Below are 23,729 nucleotides of genomic sequence, written 5' to 3'. Positions count from 1 at the left end.
CTGCTCCCCTTCCCCTCTCCACTGTGCCCGATGACATTTTTTCATATTCCCCACCCCTCTGCCTAGCAGCAGCCTAATGGGAGCACACAAGGGGTAAGGTGGGTGACTCACAGGTGGCAGAGTTGGAAGGTAGCAGAGCACTCAGGATACTCCCTGCCCCTGCACTTGCTGAGGACATTCCTCACTTTACCCACCCCTCTGCTTTCTCCCTCCCCTGTATGGCGTGGGGAGGGGGTTTCCCAGCATGAGGAGGAGGGGAAGGGCACAGCACACAGTGTGGATGGGGCAGGCATGCCACTCAGATTGGAGGGTGGAGTGAGGGCGAGACCCAGCACTCCATCTCTAAACAGGTCACCATCACTGGCCTACATCAAAGAGTTGCCTAAGACTATGATCTCAGTCCCGTGCACAAGGGTAAAATAGACAATTTCTTAGCCTATTATTGATTAGTTTGGTGTACATAGCCTCCATCCTCAATGAAAATTCCACCTTCCTGCCCCATTCATGGAGAGGCTTTCTAGTCATTACATGTAGAAATGGCAGAGCAGATGGCACTAAAGAAATGGAACCCAGAAGAGTAATAATACGTAGTATTTATATATCACTTTAAAGCTTGTGAGAGCATTTTTACATGTGTTAACTTATTTGATCAGAGTTGATGGCAAAGAACAATACACAATAGCCACACTGGTATCTGCAGTTACAAGTATATCAGAGACATAGTACCCATCAGGAAGCAGTAGAATGTGACATGACAACCAAATTGAAGGGGAAGGGAATTAGATTTAAGGTTTAGCTCAGTTCCTATGGAGCAAAACCTTTAAGTTCCAAGACTAAACTATGACCCCCTCTCAGGCAAGACACCCTTGTTTCTCTGGGATTTTCTGCTGGGCTGTCAGGCTACAATATCCCATCTGGCTCCAAAGTTACCATGGTTCAAATATCCAGTTCCTATGGGGATCACCACTGGGATCTTGAACGGGGAAGGATAAACAGAATAGAGACTTCTTCAGGTCTGGGTAAAAGCATATAGAGGATAGTATCCTCTCCTTCACTTCTGCTTTTAGCACTTATACTACAGGTCCATGATGGCAAACCTATGGCATTTATGCTAAAGATGGCAAATAGTTGGCACACACCACCCACCAGAGTTAGTTACTAGAAAGGCAGAGGGTCTCTGTGGAATTGCTCCCTTCCTCCTCTTCACCTCACCTCCCCACTCCTCTGCCCATCAGTCCAATCCAAGTGCTTACTCTCTTCCCTGAGTGGAGCACCCAGACCACTCTCTTCCCTTTTTCTCTCCCCTGTCTGGAATAAGGTGGTGAGCTGGGGTGGGGATAGGGGCACGGCACACAGTCTCTAAAAGGCTTGCCATCACTGCTATAGGTAAACTATGATGCTTACCTTCTAGAGGCAGCAAGAAAAAGAGACTGTCCCAATCTGGTAGTTTTTAAAGATGTAGCTTATTTCAGATATCTAGCCAATGAAAGGCTCCCATTCATATCATAGATGAATGTAGGATGCTTCCATGTTAGATAATCTGGGCATGTTTCAAAGTCCTATTACACATGTATATTTACTTATTTATAAATTAGTTAGACAGGTAACTACTAAACCAATCATTCTGGGCTCTAAATAAACACACATATATAGAAATTACAAAAGGTTTAGTTAACTATGGGTTAATATCGGATTCTAGAGTCAATAGGAAGCCACCAGAGTTTATTGAACAGGGGAGTAACATGATTGAATGTGAATTGGAATAAGTGAAAATTCAAGGCAGAAAGAACAATCTGCAAACAATTGGAATAGTCTAGGCAAGAAATGATGAAGTAATAGTCTTGAACCCTGAACCAGAGTGGAGTTGGGAGAGTAGAGACAAGGGACAGATACAAGAGATGTAATGGTCAAAAAGGCAAAATCTGGCAACTTGATTAGATATGTGGGCTAAGAAAGAATTAGGAGAAACAGCCAGATGGAGCAGTAGAGAGAGCCCTGGGACTGGAGTCATGGTGATCGGAGGTCAAATATGACCTGATGCTAGCCGGGTGACCGTGGCCAGTCACTTAACCTCTCTGCTTGCCTCAGTTTCCTCAATGGTAAAATGGGCATCAAAATAATACTTATCTCTCGAGGTGATTGTAAGGGTCAAATGAGATATTTGTAAAGCCCTTGGCTCAGTCCCCAGAATATAATAGGGACAACATAAACGCTAGCTAGCTAGAAGTGGCAGTAGTAATAGTAGTAGTGGCACTATGTGTAATGAGATTAGCAATAGCAGCCGCAGTAGTACTAGCAGTAATTGCAGTAGTAATAATCGTAGTGGCAGCAGAAATAATAGTAGAAGCAGCAGCACAAATAGCAGTAGGAGCACTAGTGGTAGTGGCAACAGTAGTAATAATAATAGCAGCAAAAAACAGTAGGAATAGTAGCAGTAATAGCAGTAGTAATAGCAGCAATGGTAATGGTGGTAGTAGCAATAAGTAGTCATGGTGACAAAGCAGACTCTCAGCTCTGGAACAATAAGGACAGAAAGAGGGAAAGACAATATAATGAGCCCCGAGGCACTCATCATGATCCCTCCGTGCCTTTCTGTCCTGTGAGACTCACCCACTATGTCTCACTCAAAAATGAAAGGAAAGTGGGGGGTGGGAAAGGGGGGAGGCAATTTTCCCAATAGCACCTATATACCTATTGCCCTATTGCTATTCGGTTAGAAGTGCGCTGAGGAGCCAACAATGCACTTGACACAAGATGGGGGACACCAAGAGCTACATAGTGGGGGTAGCTGGGTGGCTCAGTGGATGGAGAGCCAGTCCTGGGTTCAAATCTGGCCTCAGACACTTCCTAGTTGTGTGACCCTGGGCAAGTCACTTAACCCCCATTGCCCAGCCTTTACCCCTCTTCTGCCTTGGAGCCAATACACAGTACTGAATCTAAAATAGAAGATAAGGGTTTTTTAAAAGAAAAATAAAAAAGAACTGCATAGTGAAGAGAGGGAGCAAAGTGGGAGTTTATGGAGATACAGATAAGTGGTGGCTCTCATGGGAAGGTTAAGATGTGGCCCATCTTCCTCCCCTCTAACTGACAGATAACACTCCTTTGGGGTGGGACCATAGTCCCCAGAGGTCCCAGCCCCCACTTTGGATACCATTGCTCAAGACCGTCGCCTGGACCGTTATTTAAGGTTGGGAGATAGCTTTGTTGGGGCAAGAAGAAAGGAAACTGCAAATTGCTTTGGCCCAAGAAAAATATTGGCGTCCTTGGGAGAGATCCCAGGGCTTGTGGAATCAAATGGAGAATTTGCTAAATGAGGTGTTGGGTTGAACACACACAGCCACCTGAAATTGTAGAGCGCTCTGGCTCATGCTTAATAAGAGCTGACAGCCAGTATTGTTCAGATCCCAGCGAGGGCCTCCGCTGCCTGGAGATGGGGTGATGGGGCCGGGGGACAAAGAGGCTGGGAGCTGAAGGAGAGGGCAAAGGCACGAGGGCACAATGATGGGGGGGGGGGGCTGTAGTCGTGGAGAGAGGAGGGAGGGAGGGGAAGGGAAGGGGGAGGATCTTAATCCAGGGCCTGGCAGAAGACCTTGGGAACAGGGCTTTGGAGGAGGCAAGAGTGGCTGCCCCCCAACAGCGACAGCAGGGACTGGCATCTCCAGATGGCTTTTTGTTTCAAAGCAATAAAAAATGTAATCTGACAGGCCTGAGACTGGAATTTGAAAATAAAGAGTGGGGGGGGGGAGGCAGGAGGAGGGAGTGGAAATGGGGAGGGTTAAAGGTATCAGTGGGTGCAAATATATACACATACTCTGTCTCTTTTTACAACGGCAGGGAAATTTATGAGCTTTGCAAATGACATTTAATTCCAGAGGTAGTGACTCCGTTTGTTTTCCGGTCTGGGCGAGGAGATAGGCACTGGAAATTTGCCAGCATGCTAAGGTATGGCTCAGAATGGGAGGTGATAACTTTGCCAATTAACTCTAGATGTGGACGTTTTGCATCCAATTCTCCCTCCACTCGCACCCCCCAAAGCTATCGCAGTCATTAGGGAATGATATAAAGATACAGGGCCTCCCGGTGCAGTCTAATTGCTCATACATCGAAAAATGATGAGCTCAGTTATGCCACACAGACATCCTGTAGGATTCCAGCTGCCTTATTAATGCCGGCTTCTCAGAGGGGGAGACACCCCCACCTGCTCGGATGGAAAAATACAGACACCCAGGGAAACAGTGGCACCCCTGTGGTATTTGATGGGTCTGTCGCTTTTTATTAAGTAATTTGGGGTTTTCAAATCACTGCATGCTTCCTTTCCAAAGGTCCCAGTTGCCATGCAGGCCTCAACACTGCAGGCTGCCCATAAATATTCATCATCAGATGCTGGCAGGGCCTCCATATTTCAGTGGAAGGGAAGAAAAGTTGCCCCCAGGTGACCCTTGCTCTGAGGATGCTCACCACAGCTGGAGGGCCAATGGGAGGCCTGAGCGGTGAAGGTCAGAGGGTTCTGGGATCCTTAGCTAAGCCGGGCCAATGCCCCAGTGGTCCAGAGAGCACCATTGAAGGCCATTTTAAGGAGCGGCATTTGCTTTCCAGTTTCTTCTGGTCTCACAGAGTCATGGCTTTCTATCTGGCTCCTATTGGTTTTCAGAGAGCCCAGTTCTTGGGTAGAGCCTGCCATCTTGTTCTAGTCTGTTATTATTCCTCCCCGCAAATCTTTCCTCCCCAGCCATCATCTCATTTAACAGCCCAATTGGTAACTCTTCCTCTTCGTTTCTTCCAGGTGCTCTCTTGCTTGGCCATAGACGCGATGGCTAAGATTGGGCTAGGATTTCCTGGGCTTCTTGCAAGCTCCTTGTGACTTGACGTCAGTCTTGGCCTTGGTCTCCTTTCTCCATCTTTCTCCTTGCACAGTCAAAAGCCCAGAGGTGGCTCCGTCATTGGTACTTATAGCTCTCCTCCTGCCAACCCCCCCAGGTGTTTTACTTCCCAGGTGTTCCCTTGTTCCTTCCTGCTGCTCCTCATGCTGTGATCTGCCTGGCCCAGCTTCCTGCTGTAATTTTGGGGCTGCACGGTGTCTGGCTCTGGCTTCTGCTGCGGCTGAGATGTGGGCAGCCTGCTCTTTTTAGGGAGGGGAAAAAAGGTGGTAGCAAAGTCCAAAGAGCCCTGTGGGAAGGGGAAATGCTGAAATGGTGGGCAGAATTACAGTCCCAGAAAGCCAAGGGTATTATTCATCGGCCCAGGTTTCTAATCTGTCTCCAATGTTACCAATGATGGAGTTACTTCTCTACTTGCCAACCTGTCTTTTGAATCAGGAGAACAATGAGAAAAATTTAGTCTGCTCAAGCTCCCCCGTCAGGATTTCAGAAAGAGCCCTTTGACGACAAATGAGAAACTAGGCTTCTCTGGGGAGGGCTTTTCCCTTCCTGTCCTAGGAGCCCCCTTCAATGCAGGGTGTCCTGGAGGGGTGTTGGTACCTACTAACAATTTGTGCTATTAGCCTATCCTAGCAGGACCTTCAATGAGGTATGCACTTCAATAGCAGCTCTCCTTTCCCAGAAGGGGTGTGACTTTGGACAATCAGCACAATTATAGTGTTGCTTTTCCAAGATGATTATATGTAATCTGACCGAAAAGGACCATTTGCATCATGGACAGTCTATTTGCCTATATCCCAAGGAAGAAAGAAATAGTCTGAGGCTTTCACCTTACCTTGTGACCTTATCCATGGCCAAGCTGTTGTACCATCTGTAGGAAGGGACATAGATTGTAGACTCAAAATATTTTAGAGCTAGTTCAGACCTCAGATGTCAGGGAGTCCAACCTTCGAGAAGAGCTAGCATTTATGTAGCACTCAGGGGTATGCAACATGCTTTAAATATACTCATCAAATTGTTGCTCTATCTTGCTGTGTGAGGTAGATACTATTATCCCCATTTTGCCAGTGGGGAAACTGTGGCAGGCAGAGGTTAAATGATTTGCCCAGGGTCCCAGAGCAAATAAGTATCTAGAGTAGGATTTGAATTCGGTTCTTTCTGACTCCAAGCCCAGTCCTCCATCACTTCACTATTTGCATATAGCCATCCCCTCTATAACATTCCTTGATAAGTGGTTATCTTGACTACTCTGGAAACTTTCTTTTCTTCTTTCTTTCCTTCTCTCTCTCTTTTCCTTCCTTTCTTCTTCTCTCTCCCTCCCTCCCCCTTCCTCTCTTCCTTCCCTTCTCTCCCCCTGTCTCTCTTTCTTTCTGCTTCTCTCTTCCTTCCTTCTCTCTCTATCCCTCCCTCTTTCTGTCTTCCTTCCTTCCTTTTCCTTCCCTCCCTCTCTCTTTCTGTCTCTCTTTCTGTCTCCCTTCCTTCTCCCTCCCTCCCCTTTCTCTCTCTCCCTCCCTTCCCCTTCCTCACTTCTTCCCCCTCTCTCCCTCTGTCTCTCTCTTTCTTTCTGCTTCTCTCTTCCTTCCTTCTCTCTCTATCCCTCCCTCTTTCTGTCTTCCTTCCTTCCCTTTCCTTCCCTCCCTCTCTCTTTCTGTCTCTCTTTCTGTCTTCCTTCCTTCTCCCTCCCTCCCCCCTTCTCTCTCTCTTACTGTCTCTCTACTCTTTCCCCCCCTAAAAACGCTTGGAGGAAGCTAGGTAACTCAATGGATCTAAAGCCAGATATAAATACAGGAGGTCCTAGGTTCAAATTTGGCTCAGATACTTCCTAACTGTGGGACCCTGAACAAGTCACTGAGCCCCCATTGCCTAGCCTTTACCACTCTTCTGCCTTGGAACCAATACACAGTATTGATTCCAAGATGGAAGGTAAGGGTTTAAAAAAATTGTTATTTTACTTCATCTTCACAACCCTGGGAGGTAAGTGCTATTATTATCCCCATTATATAGATAGAGAAACTGAGTCAGAGGTTAAGCAATTCGCCTAAAGTCATACAGCTAGTATCTGAGGGAAGATTTGAACTCAAGTCTTCTTGACTCCAGGCCCAGCACTCTATCCAGTGAGCCTGGTGATTGTCCCATTATCCTTAAACAGTGTTCTTTCCTAGCTGAGTGACAATGGACAAGTCACTTAATCCCCATTACCTAGCCCTTACCACTGTTCTGTTTTGGAACCAATACTTAGTAAAGATTCAAAGACAGAAGGTGAGGGTTTTTTATTTTTAAAAATAATTAATGTTCTTTTTAAGCCCATTGAACAGAATGCAATACTCCAAACAAGGTCTAATGAGGGCAAAATACAGTTTGCTTGTTGATTGATTGGCTGGCTGGCTGGCTGATGATTCCTCCTTCCGCAGTGCTTGACCTCTGAGCTGGGTGGTTCAGTCTTCCCTAGACACTTGTATGGGCATCTCCAAGTCAAGTGGATTTGCCTCTCCAGCTCACTGGACCCTCCAACTGGGGGAAGAGAGGATAATCCGAGAGATCAACCTTTTCAGCTCCAGCCAAGAGAACTCATTAATGAAGCTGCCAGGCTTAAGCTTCCACAAATACAGGTGTTAACAAAGGGCCAGCATCATTAGCGGGAGCATGCTTATTAGGCCCTCTCCACTGTTGTTATTTGTGCACTTCTGACTCTCCAAGTGCACGAGGCCTCAGGGTCCCTGAAATTTTAGGCAATTATGGTTTATACAGGTAACAAATGGATCTTTTTTTTTTTTGTCAAGGCTTAGGAGTGTCTCCTGAATACATTAATCTGCTTGATTAGCTCTCCCCTCTGGTGAGCTTTGTTCTCCCCCTTCTGTCCTGGGCTCAGGTAGAAAATGAATAAGTTTTAACACCTAGCTGAAAGTGGGTTGCATCTTGGGAATACCTCAAGTGTACTCTGGGTCTTGAATTCACACATACCGAGGCTTCCTAAAGGTTATGCAAAGGTTAACAAACAATTAATCTGTTGGATCAGTGTGCTGCCTCTGTTTACCTAATCTCTGGATTCTAAAGGCCATCATCCATCAGCTGCCTCACTCTATTTATACCCCCTCCCTCCTTTTTCTAGCCTCCCTCCTCCACCTTGGCCCTCGGATGATTTGGATGATAGAGAGGAAAACCCTGAACTGGGGACATGAGCTGTCTTAAAATAAAATCTAGGCTCCACTCCTTAGTGCAGTTAGATCATACAACTTTGGGGACGATGGCAGCATCAGGATCTTTAAGGAAAAAACACTACCAGAAAGGGTGTCTATGATTTCTAATAGTGAATGGACAGTGGTTTATTGGCAAAACGTGTAAATTAAAATGGAGGCTGATAGAGAATTTCTGGACATTTTTCTTCCTTCCTTCCCTTCCTTCCTTTCTTCCTTCCTTCCTTCCTTCCTTCCTTCCTCTGTCTCTTCCTTCTTTCCTCCTTCCTTCCCTTTCTTCTTTCTTTCCTTCCTTCCTTTTTCTTCTCTCCTTTCATCTTTCTTTCTTTCCTCACTTCCTTCTTTTCTTCCTTCCTTCCTTCCTTTCTTCCTTCTCTTTCCTTCCTTTCTTTTTCCATTCTTTCTTTCCTGCTTTCCTTTCATTTATCTTTCTTTCTCTCACTTCCTCCCTTCTTTCCTCCCTTCCTTCCTTTCATTTTTTCTCTTTCCTTCCTTTCTTTCCTCCCTGCTTCCCTTCCTACTTTTCTTTCTTCCTTCTTCCCTCTCTCTTTCTTTTTCTTCCTTCCTTCCTCCCTGCTTCTCTTCCTTCTTTCATTCCTCCCACCCTTCCTCTTTCACTCTTTCTTTCCTTCTCTTTCTTTCTTTCTCCCTTCCTCCTTCATCCTTCTTTCCTTCCTTTTCTTCCTTCTTTCTTTTTTCTTTCTCCATTAAAACTCTGTGTGTGTCTGTCCTTCAGAGATGGTTAAGTAAGACCCCTTCTATCATTCCAGTCTCAAAGAAAAACCCTTATACCACAGTTTCATGTTAGAAAGGGTTTCCCTCCTTTACAGTGGGAGAGAATGGAGCCATTCAACAACAAACAAGAATTAAGGTCACTCCTTTGCACCCCAACAGTCTTCTAACACCATGACCTAGCTCCCTGGTTTTCCTGTCTGAAGATGTCTCTGCTGCCAATAATTTCTACTTGTGTGCAGGAGTGGCTTGGAGAAGAAATCGGGTGACATGGGATTAGATTTGTTCTGTCTGGGACCCTTGAGACCCAACTAGAAGGAATAGAAGTCACAGGAAATAGCTTTCGGTTGGATATAGGGAGAAGCTTCCTACTATTAGAACTGTCTAAAAAATGAAGCGAGTGGCCTGGAGAGACTAAGTTTCCTGTCATCAAGGGTCTAAAAGTAAAGGTTGAATGATCAATGGTTGAAAGGTCCAAAATAGAAATGATCCTGCCACAGCATATCTTCTTAGAGAACCACAAATTAACACTATGTTTTACTATATTTTTATTTATTTTGTTAAACATTATCCAATGACGTTTTTAAAAAAACCTTACCTTTTGTTTTAGAATCAGTTTCAAGGCAGAAGAGAAGTAAAGGCTAGGTAATTGAGATTAAGTGACTACAGTAAAAGGTCACACAGCTAAGAAGTATCTGAAACCAAATTTGAACCCAGGACATCATATCGCCAGGTTTGTCCCTGAGTCACCTTGCTGCCCCCCAATTACATTTTAATCTAATTCTGTCCAGGAGTTTTACAGCTGGAAGTGAATCTGATACTTCTTTTGTAAAGGGCTCCATACCTTAGACAGAGAATTGGACTAGAGGGCCTGTTAGGTCCCTTGCTACTCTGAGATTTATGATCATCTCCAACCAAGAATCCTTCCATACTCCACATGCAGAAGGATTGTTAGCATCATAGTCACATAATTGTCTGGGCACTGACTCTAGAGTCAGGCCATGGGTTCAAATCCCAACTTTACTTCTTACTACTCGTGTAACCTGGAATAAATCCCTTAATTGTTCTAGGTTTCAGGTTCCTCATCTGTGAAATTAGAAGGATCTGGAACTCAATTCCTCAATTCCCTTTTAGCTCTGAATCTATAAAGACAACTTGCTCTTTCTCCACCTGAACTTTTACAGAGAGCCAGAAAAAAAGGGGGGCAAGAAGGGATGGGGTCAGGAGTGAATTAAAATGTAGAACAGAAAAACAAGAAAACGCACCCCTCCCTTGCCTAGACTGAGAAGCCAGAGCTCCTGCTGATCTTTTCACTTATAGAATCCAGGAGATTCAGAACCCAAGCAGATCAGATAGCTGGACTGAAGTTGCTTTTGCTACAAACACACATATGTACAGTGATCATTTTTGTAAATTATTAACTAGTATTACTTTATGAGATAGAGTAGGACTTTTATAGATCCATTTTGGATTGTCATTCCAATTTATGTAACTTTCTATAACGGAATGATATTATATGTAATAGTAGCATAGATTATATAACATTTAGATGAAAGTTTATAGAATTTAACTGTATAAAGTTATATAATCTATGCTATTATTACATATAATTGTGTTATATAAATGTTATTATAATAGGTGATATAATATAATTTATATTATGACATAAATTATATGATATAGTATATTACAACATATGTTATATGTAACCTATTATATTAAAACAACATAATTATGCTATACAAATGTTATTTGCAATGTTATATTATAACATAATGTAATTATGCCATATAAATGTTATAATATAATCTATTATAACATAATTATGCTATATAGATGTTATTGAATATATATTATGTGCAACATATATAACAAAATATAGTAAATTATATATTGTATATTATGTTATGACATTAGATGATACATTATTAAATTATATATTATAAAATATAATACTATGTAACAATGTGATATATTAATTATTCCAAATAATTTATAATATGTATTTGTATTTATTGACTTTATATGGTTCTGTCTCTTTATATATAGGCTTGTTATTTTTCCCATCAGAATGTGAGTTCTTGCAAGAAGGATCCTTTCATCTTTCAGTCTGCATCCCCAGCATCTAGTATAGTTCCTGACCCATACGCATTTGTTGGTTGATTGATGGGTTGATTTTTTAAATTCCCAACATTGCTTACATTCAATTGCACAAAGATTTTTTATTGGCACTGATCTCACAAGAAGTCACAGAATGTTCCACTTTTCAGCCTAGACACTTTTTAAAAAATTGAACAGGCTCTAGCACTGACCCACCATTTCCAGACTTTCCCAAGAAGAGGGACTAGAAAATAGTCTAAAAGTAAAACAAACCCTGGATTTAAGGTCAGGATCTCTGGGCTCAGATACTTATTTTATGACCTTTGGTTTGCAGACTAACTAATCTCTTTGGATATCAGCATTCTCATATGTAAAATGGGCCAATAATATCTGCCCTATTTTACACACATAGTTAGTATAAGAATTAAATGAGATAATGGGTGAGAGAGTATTTTGTAAATGGGAAATACTGTAAACATAGGTGATAGGGCAGCTAGGGGGCTCAGTGGATAGGGCTCCAGGTCTGGAGTCAGGAGTTCAAATTTGGCCAAGGATACTTCCTAACTGTGTGACCCTGGACAAGTCACTTCACCTTGCATGCCTGAATTTTCTTATCTGTAAAATGATCTGGAGAAGGACATGGCAAACCACTCTAGGATTTTTATCGAGAAAACCCCAAATGGGATTATGAAGAGTTAGACATGACTGAAAAACCAATGAATGAGAACAACAACAACAGTAACAAAAGAGGCGATAAGAATATGGCCCAAAACTGTGATTTCCTTAATATGGGGAGCTCCCAGGTGGAAAAAAAAAACAACTACCTCTATCAATACAGGTAGCACCTTCTCTACAGATTATAACTTTATTGAGATACAGAGCCTTGGAGTCAAGAGCCTGGACACAAGTCTTGACTTAGATGCTTATTGTGTAATCTTGGGCAAGCCACTTAACCTCTCTGACCTTTAGTGTTCTCATGTGTGAAATGGGCCCATATTATGTGCTGCATCTGAGTCATAGAGTTAGTGTGGGATCAAATGAGACCATGGAGAAGAATGTACTTTGTAAGCTTGAAGCACTGTATATATAGGGCACAGGAATACAACAGACCTGTGATTTCATTAGGATAGGGTGTTTCGCAGTGGAAAAAAAAAATCCCCCTACCAGTACAGATTGGCATATTCTCTGCAATTTATAGTTTTAGAGAGTTATCTAGAACCCTGAGCATTTGTGACTTGCCCAAGGTCACTTAGCCCTTAGTATCAGATGGCATCACTTGAACTCAGTTTTTCCTGGCTTTAAGGCTAGCTCTCTAACCATTATACCTTGCTTCCTTTTGATGATAAACATATTTGGTATCATAAAGACCTGAATTGACCCAGTTTAGGTTCATTTGGGGGAATAATGTTTTGTCATGTCTTTGTGGCTCAGTGGAATCCAAATTTCAAGCAGAAACAATAGAAATAAGATCAGAGTGTACCTTTAGTCACTTCTGGGAACACCTAGTGCTAAAGAGAGATGTCAAAAAGCCTCTTTGGGCATTTAATTTAAAAGTTTGAATCAGGAAGATCAAGTTCCTGGCTTCTTCTCCCTTTCTACCCCCAGTCTTGATTTCTTTCTTTCTTTAAACCCTTGCCTTCTGTCTTAGAACCAATACTTTGTTATAGTTCCAGCGAAGAAGAATGCTAAGGGCTAGGCAATGGGGGTTAAGTGACTTACCCAACATCACAAAGCTAGAAAATGTCTGAGGTCACATCTGAACCCAGAACCTCCCATCTTTAAGCCTGATTCTCAATCCACTGGGCCACCTGGATGTTGTCCCCCTCCTTCCCCTGCACTAGGTGGTTTTGAAGGTGACCTCCAGCTCTAACATTGTGTAAGATACAGGATCTGGTCCTGGCTTGGCCATTAACTAGCTGTGGAATCTTGAGTAGGTCCACATATTTTCTCCAGTCCTCTATTTCCTCATCTGTAAAATGATGGTCATGGAGTAGAGAATCTCCAAGATCCATTCCAGATCCAAATTCAATGATCGCAGAACTATTACAGAACATGGCTAATCCTCCTAAAGCATTCTTCTAAACACAGATGGATTCATTCTCACCACACAGCCAGACAGAGCCAGTATTCCTCATAGGAGGAGTCTCTGGTGGAATAACTGACTCCTTCTCCCATGAGGGGCAGCTAGGTGGCACAGTGGAAAGAGCATGGAGCCTGGGCTCAGCAGGAATCATGTTCCTAAGTTCAAATCTGGTTTCAAACATTTATTAGCTATGTGATCCTGGACAAGTCACTTCACCCTGTTTGCCTCAGTTTCCTCATCTGTCAAATGAGCTGGAGAAGGAAATGGAAAACCACTTCAGTATCTCTGCCAAGAAAACCCCAAATGGGGTCATCAAGAGTTGGACAAGCCTGAAAAATGACCTCTCAGAACTGGAGCTCTGACTGCCCTGTGACCCTGGACTCTGACAGGTGACCTTTCATCTTATCTTGCCCAGAAGTTCCCAGCCCTTTTCAAACAACACCTCACTCCTCTCCAGGTACTCTATAATTTAGCAATATTGACTTTGCTATTCCTTCTGCACAACAATCTATCACTTTCATTCACTTAACTTAACCCTTCGCCTTTCTACTAGCTGTTGCCCATGCCTGGAACACACACACACACACACACACACACACACACACACACACACTGTCTGTCTCTCTCTCTCTGTCCCTCTGTCTTTCTCTGTCTCTCTGTCTCTGCCTCTGTTTGACTCTTTCTCTCTCTATCTCTGTCTGTCTCTGTCTCTGTCCCTGCCCCTCTTTCTCTATCTCTCTGTCTGTCTTTTTGTCTCTTCCTCTTTCTGTCTCTATCTCTGTCTTTCTTTGTCTCTCTGTCTCTGACCCTGTCCCTCTTTTTCTATCTCTGTCTCTCTTTGACTCTTTCTCTCTCTATCTCTGTCTGTCTCTGTCTCTGTCCCTGTCCCTCTTTCTCTATCTCTATCTCTCTGTCTTTTTGTCTCTTCCTCTTTCTGTCTCTATCTCTGTCTTTCTTTGTCTCTCTGTCTCTGTCTCTGTCCCTGTCCCTCTTTTTCTATCTCTGTCTCTCTTTGACTCTTTCTCTCTCTATCTCTGTCTGTCTCTGTCTCTGTCCCTGTCCCTCTTTCTCTATCTCTATCTCTCTGTCTGTCTTTTTGTCTCTTCCTCTTTCTGTCTCTGTCTATCTCTGTCTTTCTTTGTCTCTCTGTCTCTGTCTCTGTCCCTGTCCCTCTTTTTCTATCTCTGTCTCTGTCTATCTCTGTCTGTCTCTGTCTCTCTCTCTCCCCCACCCCCTCTTTACTCTCAGCTTCCATGGCTTCCTTCAAGACTCAGATCAAGGCTGACTTCTGCAAGAGTTCTTTCTTTGGTGATCTCTCCTCCTCCCTTCTAGAGAGGATATTACCTTCCATCTGCTTTGTGTGTGTGTGTGTGTATGTATGAGTGTATATTATATATATATATATGTATGTGTGTACATATGTATATATATATAATGTATTCTTATATGTTTTTAAACCCTTATTTTCTGTCTCAATAACAACTCTAAGCAGAAGAGCAAGGGTTGGGCAAATGGAGTGAAGTGACCCGCTCAGGGTCAGACAGCTGGGAAGTATCTGAGGCCAGATTTGAAGCCAGGTCTTCCCACCTCCAGGCTCGGCACTCTTGTACACTGTCCCGCTTACATGCCCCTACTGTATATATATCTTTGATGTTCATAGTTGTTTACATGTGATTTCTTCCTTTAGAATGTGAGTTCCTTGAAGGCAGGGAGACCATGTTCTTTGCCTTTCTTTGAATCCCAGAGCCTAGGACAGTGACTGACACATAATAAGTGTTTATTGAAGGTTTGCTGACTGACTGTGGGTGAAGTGTTCACCCTTTCTATCCCACAACCCACCTCCAACTCTAGCTTTCCCTTATGTGTTGCCTTCTTCTGTTAGAATGTATGCTCCTTGAGTACATAAATTGCACTTGCTTGTTTTTGTATTCTTGCATTTAGCACAATGCCTGGCATAAAATAAATGTTTAAAGTATACTTTCTCATTAATTCATTAATAACTTATCAAAGGCAAGGTGAGATCAAATCAAAAGAGAAAGGAAGGAAGGAAGGAAGGAAGGAAGGAAGGAAGGAAGGAAGGAAGGAAGGAAGGAAGGAAGGAAGGAAGGAAGGAAGGAAGGAAGGAAGGAAGGAAGGAAGGAGAAAAAAAAGAAGAGGAAAGAAAAGAAAAGAAAAGAAAGGAAAGGAAAAGAAAAGAAAAGAAAAGAAAAGAAAAGAAAAGAAAAGAAAAGAAAAGAAAAGAAAAGAAAAGAAAAGAAAAGAAAAGAAAAAAGTCAGGTGGAGGGCAGCTAGGTAGTTCAGTAGTCTGAGTCAGGCCTAGAGATGGGAAGTCCTAGGTTCAAATGCGACCTCAGACACTTCCTAGCTGTGTCATGTTGGGCAAGTCCCTTAACCCCCATTGCCTAGACCTTACCTCTCTTCTGCCTTGGAACCAATACACAATCTTGATTCTAAGATGGAAGGTAAGGGTTTGTTTGGCTTTTTAAAAGTTACAATGAGGCAGAATTTGAACCCAAGTTTTCCAAATTACAAATCAAGGACCATCTCGCCACTACTCCATGCAGCCTTGAACTCTTAGGGACATGAAAGGCTAAGTATGTTCATGAAAGTACAGTCAGGACATGCCTAGGAATGAACTGCTGCTTGGGATAAGGGCCCTTTCTACTCTGTTACACTGTAATTACTACAATCATTATAAGGCTCAGACAGACATATCTGGACTCTAGCAATCCAGAATGAGCGTACATATCCAACTACCCTTAACCTGAGAAGAAGTGGCAAAGCTATTTTGGTGGGAAAGACGGACATCTAGACAGAGACGAAGATGGTCAGGAGAGATCAAGATAAATAAAAGTAAACAGAGACAGAGCTATGGAGACAAAAGCAGAGACAGAAACAGAGAATGAGAAGATAGACGAGGGGAAAAGCTAGCGATGCCAGAGAAAAAGAAAAACAAATGTTTTATGCATAGATGAAATCTCTGTAAAGCAACAAAGAGTAGAAAAGAAACAGGTTATGTTTGGGGTTGGGGGACGGCTTAGGAGGAGTCTGGATTGCCCAGAGGCCAGCTGCAGACACCGTGCACCATATTGGTTCCACAGAGGACAGCCCTAGAAAAAGGATATTGGGAAGCCCTAACAAAAACCACTGTCGAGGAAGAGTTTGCAAACGTCTGGCAATTAGCACAGTATAAAACGCAGCCTGATCTATGCAGGAGCAGATGGCCCTGAGGAATAGATCAGGCCTTGTCCAACATGATTAGAGCTTAGGAGATGGAATTTACCCACACGTGACAAAGGTACCTCTCGGCTGCCTAGTGACAGGGGCTTAATCCATGCTGTCGAGAACTCTCTTTCCCCCTTCCTGGGCCTTAATATCCAATTCATGAGAAATAATTGCTGTTGGTATGTAAAAAATGGGTTGCTTGGCCTCCTCCCACCCTACCCTAATTTTTAACCAGCCTGGGCTTGGGAGGGGAAAGTAGATCTTTTCCAACAAGAGGGCTTTTTGATTCACAGTCAGCGGAAAGAAGGATCGTGTCTCACCTTGCTTGTGTGGGTGCCGGGCTGGGGGGAGCAGGGGGAGATGCTTCCAGCTCCAGCTCGTTACTCTCAGGGGAGAGGGAGGAGGAAAAGGGTCCCTGCACCTTGGAGGCGACTCCTGCCTCAAGTGTCAGGGTTGTAATGCAGGGCTTCTGAGCCTTTTTTGTGCCTTGGATTCCTTGGCCAGTCTGATGAAGCCTCTGGATGGACCTTTCTCTGGACAATGTTTTGTTGCCTACATTCATGATGAGAGGAAATGCTTATTTGCAGTTAGAAATATAGTACAGAAAATATAGATAGGGAGCAGCTGGGTGGCTCAGTGGATTGAGAGTCAGACCTAGAGATGGGAGGTCCTGGGTTCAAATATGGCCTCAGACACTTCCCAGCTGTGTGACCCTGGGCAAGTCACTTAACTCCCACTGCCTAGCTCTTCCCACTCTTTTGCCTTAGAACCAATACACAGTATTGATTCTAAGGTAGAAGGTAAGGGTTTAAAAAGAAAAGAGATATATATTGTTTTCCCATCTAAGTTCAAATGCCCACTGAAATCTATCCATGGACCCTAGGTTAAGTCCCTCTGTATAATGTTGTTATTCAGACATTTTGGGGTTTTCTTGGCAAAGAAACTGGAATGGTTTGCCCTTTCCTTCTCCAGCTCATCAGAGACAAATGAGGTTAAGTGACTTGCTCAGGGTCACACAGCTAGGAAGTGTCTGAGGCCAGATTTGAACTCAGATCTTCCTGACTCTAGGGCCAGGGCTCTATCTACTATACCACCTTCTACAAAATGAGAGAGGAGTAAATGTCACCGGCTGTTTAGCTGTCAGCCTCAGTGTCATGGCCAGTAGAAAAGGAATCTAGTCCCAAGATTGAGATTTGGAGGGTACCCAACTCAAACATCATGCCCTGTCTAATGCCCCTTTTCCCAATCCTTTCACAACCCTGCTAGGAATCGTTGTGTGGCTCTTTTTGGAAAGAGAGAAAAAGAGAAAAGTTCCTCAGAGGTGGATGCCAACCCATGGGGGAAGGAAGGCACGTGACTAAGGAATCTCTGTGAACCACAACCCTAACAGAGTCTAGAAGCCAAGAAGACAGACCAAAAGGGGTCACTTATTTCTCTTCCTCTCTTAATTATAATCCCATTTGGAGGCAAAGCTCTGTCATCCTGTTTCACTTAATGGCTGGTTTCTATTCCTGTCCTTTCTCCACCTATTATCCTTTGTAAGATTCAGGATCTCTGGGTTATGAATGGGCAAAGCCTCCTGTTCCTGGCCTGCCTGGACTTCTCTGTCTTTAAATATTTCAGTTTCCCAAGATCTTTATTTTTTGCATTTCGATTTCCTGTAGTACAGTAAATTTATCTTGGTCATTCAATCAAGCTTTCTCCCAACTCTTCCCCTTATCTTTCCTTATCCTGCTTCACTGAAAATACCTACATTATCTTTGCAGCCAACATGCCAACTGGTGGTAAATCTGCAGATAGTCTTGATAGGATGATGTCTGAGGGAAAACTGGGAAGCAACGGGCTTGTCAGAGGCAAGGGCAAGGTATTAAAACCCAACTTCCTACCTTGATTCAAGGTTAAAATATACAGTATGTTCCTCTTCCAAATGAGCTTTTCGGGATTCTTTCCTTATGATCAAGTTAGGAGCCAGACTTTCTGCTTATTTTTCCTAAACCAAGGAATGAACCAACTACTAAGTCCACTCCACCCTGTCCCCTTTCCCCTGATCTGAGCTCTAGACTTTTAATAGATTATACCAATGCAGCATTTGTAGATTGTTGGTAAATGTATATCCCAAAGGCACGGTAAAAAGCAGTGTTGAGAATGGAACTACATCTCCTGCCTGATGCCCCATAGGACCTCCAGTTGAAACTTCTCCCAAGTCTACAATCATAAATCACAATGTCGCCGACCTGGTTTGAGCATCGTCTCCATGCCTCCTGGGATATTAGGATCATACAAGTGCAGAGTTGGAAGAGACTTCTGAGATCATATAGTCCAACTCAGTTCTGAGCAAGGATCCTCTCTAAAATCTATTCAACAATGGAGAAGTTAGGGGGCTTGGTGGATTGAGAGCCAGGCTTGGAGATGGGAGGTCCTGGCTTCAAATCTGACCTCAGATCCTTCCTAGCTCTGTGATGAGTCACTCAAGCCCAATTGTTTAGCCTTTATCATTCTTCCATGTTGGAAATGATATTTGGTATCAGTTCTAAGATGGAAAATAAAGGTTTTAAAAATATGTTCAACAAGACGTCCTTCACAAACAACTGCAAGACTTACAAACTTGGATCAATGCAATGCCCAACCAAGACTCCATGGGACCAGTGATGAAGCATGCTACTTATCTCCTGACAGAGGGGTGATGGACACAGGCTATAGAATAAGGCACGCATTTTTGGATAGGGACAATGTGGGAATTTGTTTTGCTTGGAAGCTAGGTGGATAGAGTGTTAAGTAGTTTCTGGAGTCATGAAGACCTGAGCTGAAATCTAGCCTCAGACACTTTCCACTGGTGTGACCTTGGAAAAGTCACTTAATGTTTATCTGTCTCAAAGTCCTCAACTATAAAATGGGGAAAATAATAGCACCCACCCTGCCTACAGAGACAAACCCAGAAACATATTAATGAGTCAAATTTATAAAAATATGAATCATTCTCCAGCCAATAAATGATCAAAGGATATGAACAGGCGATTTTCAAAAGAAGAAATCAAAGTCATGACAAAATGCTCTAAAGCACTATTGATTAGAGAAATGCAAAATAAAATGCTCAGGTACCACCTTACACCTATCAGACTGTCAAATATAAAAGGGAAATGACAAATGTCATTTTGGGAGGGCATGTGGAAAAACTGGGATACTAATCCACTGTTGGTAGAGTTGTGAACTGATCCAACCATCTGGAGACTAATTTGGAACTATGTCCCAAAGGCTATAAAACTGTTGTGTACCCTTTGACCCAGTAATGCCACTACTAGATCTATATCCCAAAGAGATAAAAGGAAAAAGAAAAGGAGCTATGTATACAAAAATATTTATAGCAGTTCTTTTTGTGTTGACAAAGAATTAGAAGTCAAGCGGATGCTCATCCAATGGGGAATGACTCCAAAGTTATGGCATATGATTGTGATGGAGTACAATTGTGCTATGGGAAATGACGTGGGGAGTGAAAAAAGCATAGCAAGACCTATGTGACCTGATGCAAAGTAAAGTGAGGTCAGTAACAGTAATGCCATAATGGTTATAAACTGTGAAAGACTTGGCTCCTCTGATCAACACAATGATTCAAGATAATTCCAAAGGACCTGTGATGAAAAATGTTATCTACGTCCAGAGAGAGAACTGATGAACACTGAATGCAAATTGAAGTGTGAATTTTCTCACTTTCTTTTTTCTTTATTTTTTAAATATGGTTAATATGAAACTAGGTTTTATATGATTTCACATATGTAATTGATATATTGTTTGCTTTCTCAGTAGGCAAGGGAGGGGTGAAAGGAAGGGAGAGAATTTGGAACTCAAAATTTAAAAATGAAAAAATACCCCAAAATAAATAAATAATAAATTTTTAAAAATATGTGCATCATTGAGAAATATATAATAAAATAAATAAAAATATACTGGGAAAGATTTAATTTTTATTATTTAATTTCTATTTGAATAATTTCAATTTAAGACTTAATTTTTGCACATGATTGAGAAATATTTAATAAAATAAATAAAAATATACTGGGGAAAATTGTTTAACATTTTAAATTCTTTAATTAACCCAGCTTTCAAGTAATTAAAACAAAAAAATTACCTATATCCCAGGTCTATAGTGAGGATCAAATGAGATGATATTTGTTAAGCAATTAGCAGAGTGTCTGGCACACAGTAAGCACTTAATACATGCTTGTTCCTTTCCCCATTTTCTCCTTTACTTTCTTAAGTCCAGATGATCAACAAAACAATAAATCAAGCCCCTTCCTATGTATATTTATTATAAGGATTTTGGTTTTTTCCCTCTCCCCAATGGTGAGAGGGTGAAGAAAGGAGAGAAAATAAATGTTCATAAATTGAAAAAATTTTTTAAATTAACTAAATTTTTTTCAATTAAAAAAATTTTTTCAATTAAAAAAAATTGAAGACCTCCAGTGAGAGAAAACTTTCTACCTACTAAGTCATCCCATTCTACTTTTAGTAAGTTCTCATTGTTGAGTTTTTCCTTTTATCAAGCCCCAATTTGCCCCTGCAACTTCCACCCACTATACCTAATTCTTCCCTCTGGGAATTCTGACTCAGATGCACACAGATGGCAGGAATTACCTTATGGTTGGCTTATAGCCTCATATGGTGATCTGCCACTAAAATCTTACTTGGCTATCTTAGCGTGGCAAGGAGGTGATCCTTCATTCTCAAAGGTTATGCTACTGGAGCAAAAGTCCTTCCATGGTCCTATGGCAAATGGAAAAGGCCCCAAGCATGGGACCAGCAGGGGCCTATGTGTATGTTATTCAAGAATTAGACTCTCTAAACTCAGAGAAGAGCTTTACCAGAAGGCTGACTTACAAGGAATGATTTTATTTTTCAGCTACATTCACAGCCCGTAAAGATTCTCTTCTATGATGCTAAAAGATTACAATCTGGTTCGGTGGAAGGAGTATCCACAGCACTTTAAACTTGAATTCTTGAAGTACTGAAATAAAGAGTACAATTGCTGAGTAACCAGAAAAGAGGATGGCTACCACTGACTCTAAATAACAGATGGTATTCTATATATGATCCATTGAATGAAAAAATGCACAGAAACCCTCTGCCTCATCAAGGTGAGTTGGTTCTTCCTTGAAGAAGAGGAAGAGGAGAAGAAAAGGAGGAGGAGAAAAAAGAAAAAGAGGAGAAAGAGAAGAAGGAAGAGGAAAAGGAAGAAGAAGAAGAAGAAAAAGAAAGAAGAAAGAAAGAAAGAAAGAAAGAAAGAAAGAAAGAAAGAAAGAAAGAAAGAAAGAAAGAAAGAAAGAAAGAAAGAAAGAAAGAAAGAAAGAAAGAAAGAAAGAAAGAAAGAAAGAAAGAAAGAAAGAAAGAAAGAAAGAAAGAAAGAAAGAAAGGAAGGAAGGAAGGAAGGAAGAAAGAAAGAAAGAAAGAAAGAAAGAAAGAAAGAAAGAAAGAAAGAAAGAAAGAAAGAAAGAAAGAAAGAAAGAAAGAAAGAAAGAAAGAAAGAAAAAGGAAGGAAGGAAGGAAGGAAGAAGGAAGAAGGAAGAAGGAAGAGGAGGAGGAGTGGGACAGAGAAAGAGGAGGGAGGGAAGAAAGGGATAAGAGGAAAGGGGAAAGGAGTAGAAAAACAAAGAGAGGAAGAGGAGAAAGAGAGAAGGTATGAGAAAGAAAATAGAAATGGAGAGAGTGAGAAAAAAGAGAGTAAGGAGAAAGAAGAAAGAACCAGGGAGGAAAAGTGGGAGAGGAAGGGAGAAAAGGACAGTGAGAGAGAGTAATAGAGGGAGAAAAAGAAAGAAAAGGAGGAGGGAGCAGAAAGGGGTTCGACTTGAGGCCACACAGGGCACCAGAGACATGATTTAATTTTCAAACATTGGTTTTGCCATATCTTTGGGCTATATGAACCCGCCAGTAATCTTAAAATATTTCATTGCTATAATTAATGAAAAGTCTAGAGCTCAGATGCCCATTGGTTAGGGAGAGAGATAAGAAGTTAGAAATGCTGCTGGAGTTATCCCAAATGAGCCTATAGACATTGAATTTATGTCCCAGCACATATTACAAAATTATAAAAACAGTCACTTTATCCAAAGATCCGACAGTCTGCAGAACATGAAATATAAAACAATAATAATAAAATAACAAATTGTCTCAGAACTATTTCTCTCTGAACTTTATCTAATATGAGAGGAATGAGATAACAGTAGCAATGCCAACAATAATAACTGACATTTATAATAACATTTTAAGACTTGCAAAGCACTTTTCAAACATTATTTCATGAGATCCTCACAACAACCTCATCAATGAAGTACTAGAGAGGTATTATTATTTCTACTTTACAAATGAGGAAACTGAGGCTGACAGATTTAGTCCATGATCAAAAAGCAATTAAATGTCGTAAGAGGAATTTGACCTAAGAATTACAGTTTCCTATCCTCTAAAATTTCAGTGATCAAAAAAGAATGATGTTCCTTTTCTTTTAACCTAACTTCCCTCCATTCCAAATGAAAGAACACCACTGAGAAATGTTCTTTCATCTCTCTTTCCCTTTCCCACTTAATCTTAAAGTCTATTATTTGGTCATTTTTCAATCATGGCTGACTCTTTGTGACCCCATTTGAGGTTTTCTTGGCAAAGATTCTGGAGTAGGTATGCCATTTCCTTTTCTAGCTCGTTTGACAAATGAGGAGACTGAGGCCAACAGGGTTAAGTGTCTTGCCCACAGTCATACAGCTAGGAAGTGTCTGAGGCTAGATTTGAATTCCTGAGTCCAAACCCAGTGCTCTGTCACCTGGGTCACCTCACTGCCCTTTCATCTTATAGTCTGAGCAGAAGATGGGAGAAACCATTTCTGTTACTGAGATTGTGCACCTCAGACCCTGAGCACATAACCAGCTACTTATTTCATCCAATAAAATCATAGCCTGTTAAAGATGGAAAAGACCTTAGAGACCATCTTGCCCAACCTTCTCTTTTACATATGTGGTCTAGAGAGGTAGATTCCAATATTACACAGCAAGTTAGCAGCAAAACTGAGATTAGAACTCAGATCTCTTAACTCCCAGACCAGTCTTCTCTCTTCTATACTACTGATCTAGTCAGCATCAACTCAGTAAAAACCTATGGAATGCATGACCTCATAGAAGATCGTGTGGATAAATTGTGTTGTTGTTCAGTCATTTCAGTTGTGTACAACTCTTCCTGCCCCTATTTGAGGTTTCTTGGCAAAGATATTGGAGTGGTTAGCCATTTCCGTCTCTGGCTCATTTTACAGATAAAGAAACTGAGGCAAACAGAATTAAGTGGCTTGCCCAGGGTCACACAACTACTAAGTATCCCTCTTTAGATTTGAACTTAGGTCTTCCTAACTCTCTAGCCACTGTGCCACCTAGGTGCTTCATTTGGGTAGACAGCAAAAGATATATTTGATTCTTGTGGTGTAGTAGGAAAAAAAAACACCAAGATTTAGATTTAGTTTATTATTTTAAATTTAGGATTTAGTTAAGA

Source organism: Monodelphis domestica, chromosome 2 (assembly GCF_027887165.1).
Source record: "Monodelphis domestica isolate mMonDom1 chromosome 2, mMonDom1.pri, whole genome shotgun sequence".
Taxonomy (NCBI): Eukaryota; Metazoa; Chordata; class Mammalia; order Didelphimorphia; family Didelphidae; genus Monodelphis; species Monodelphis domestica.
Note: the sequence above shows the minus strand (reverse complement) of the source record.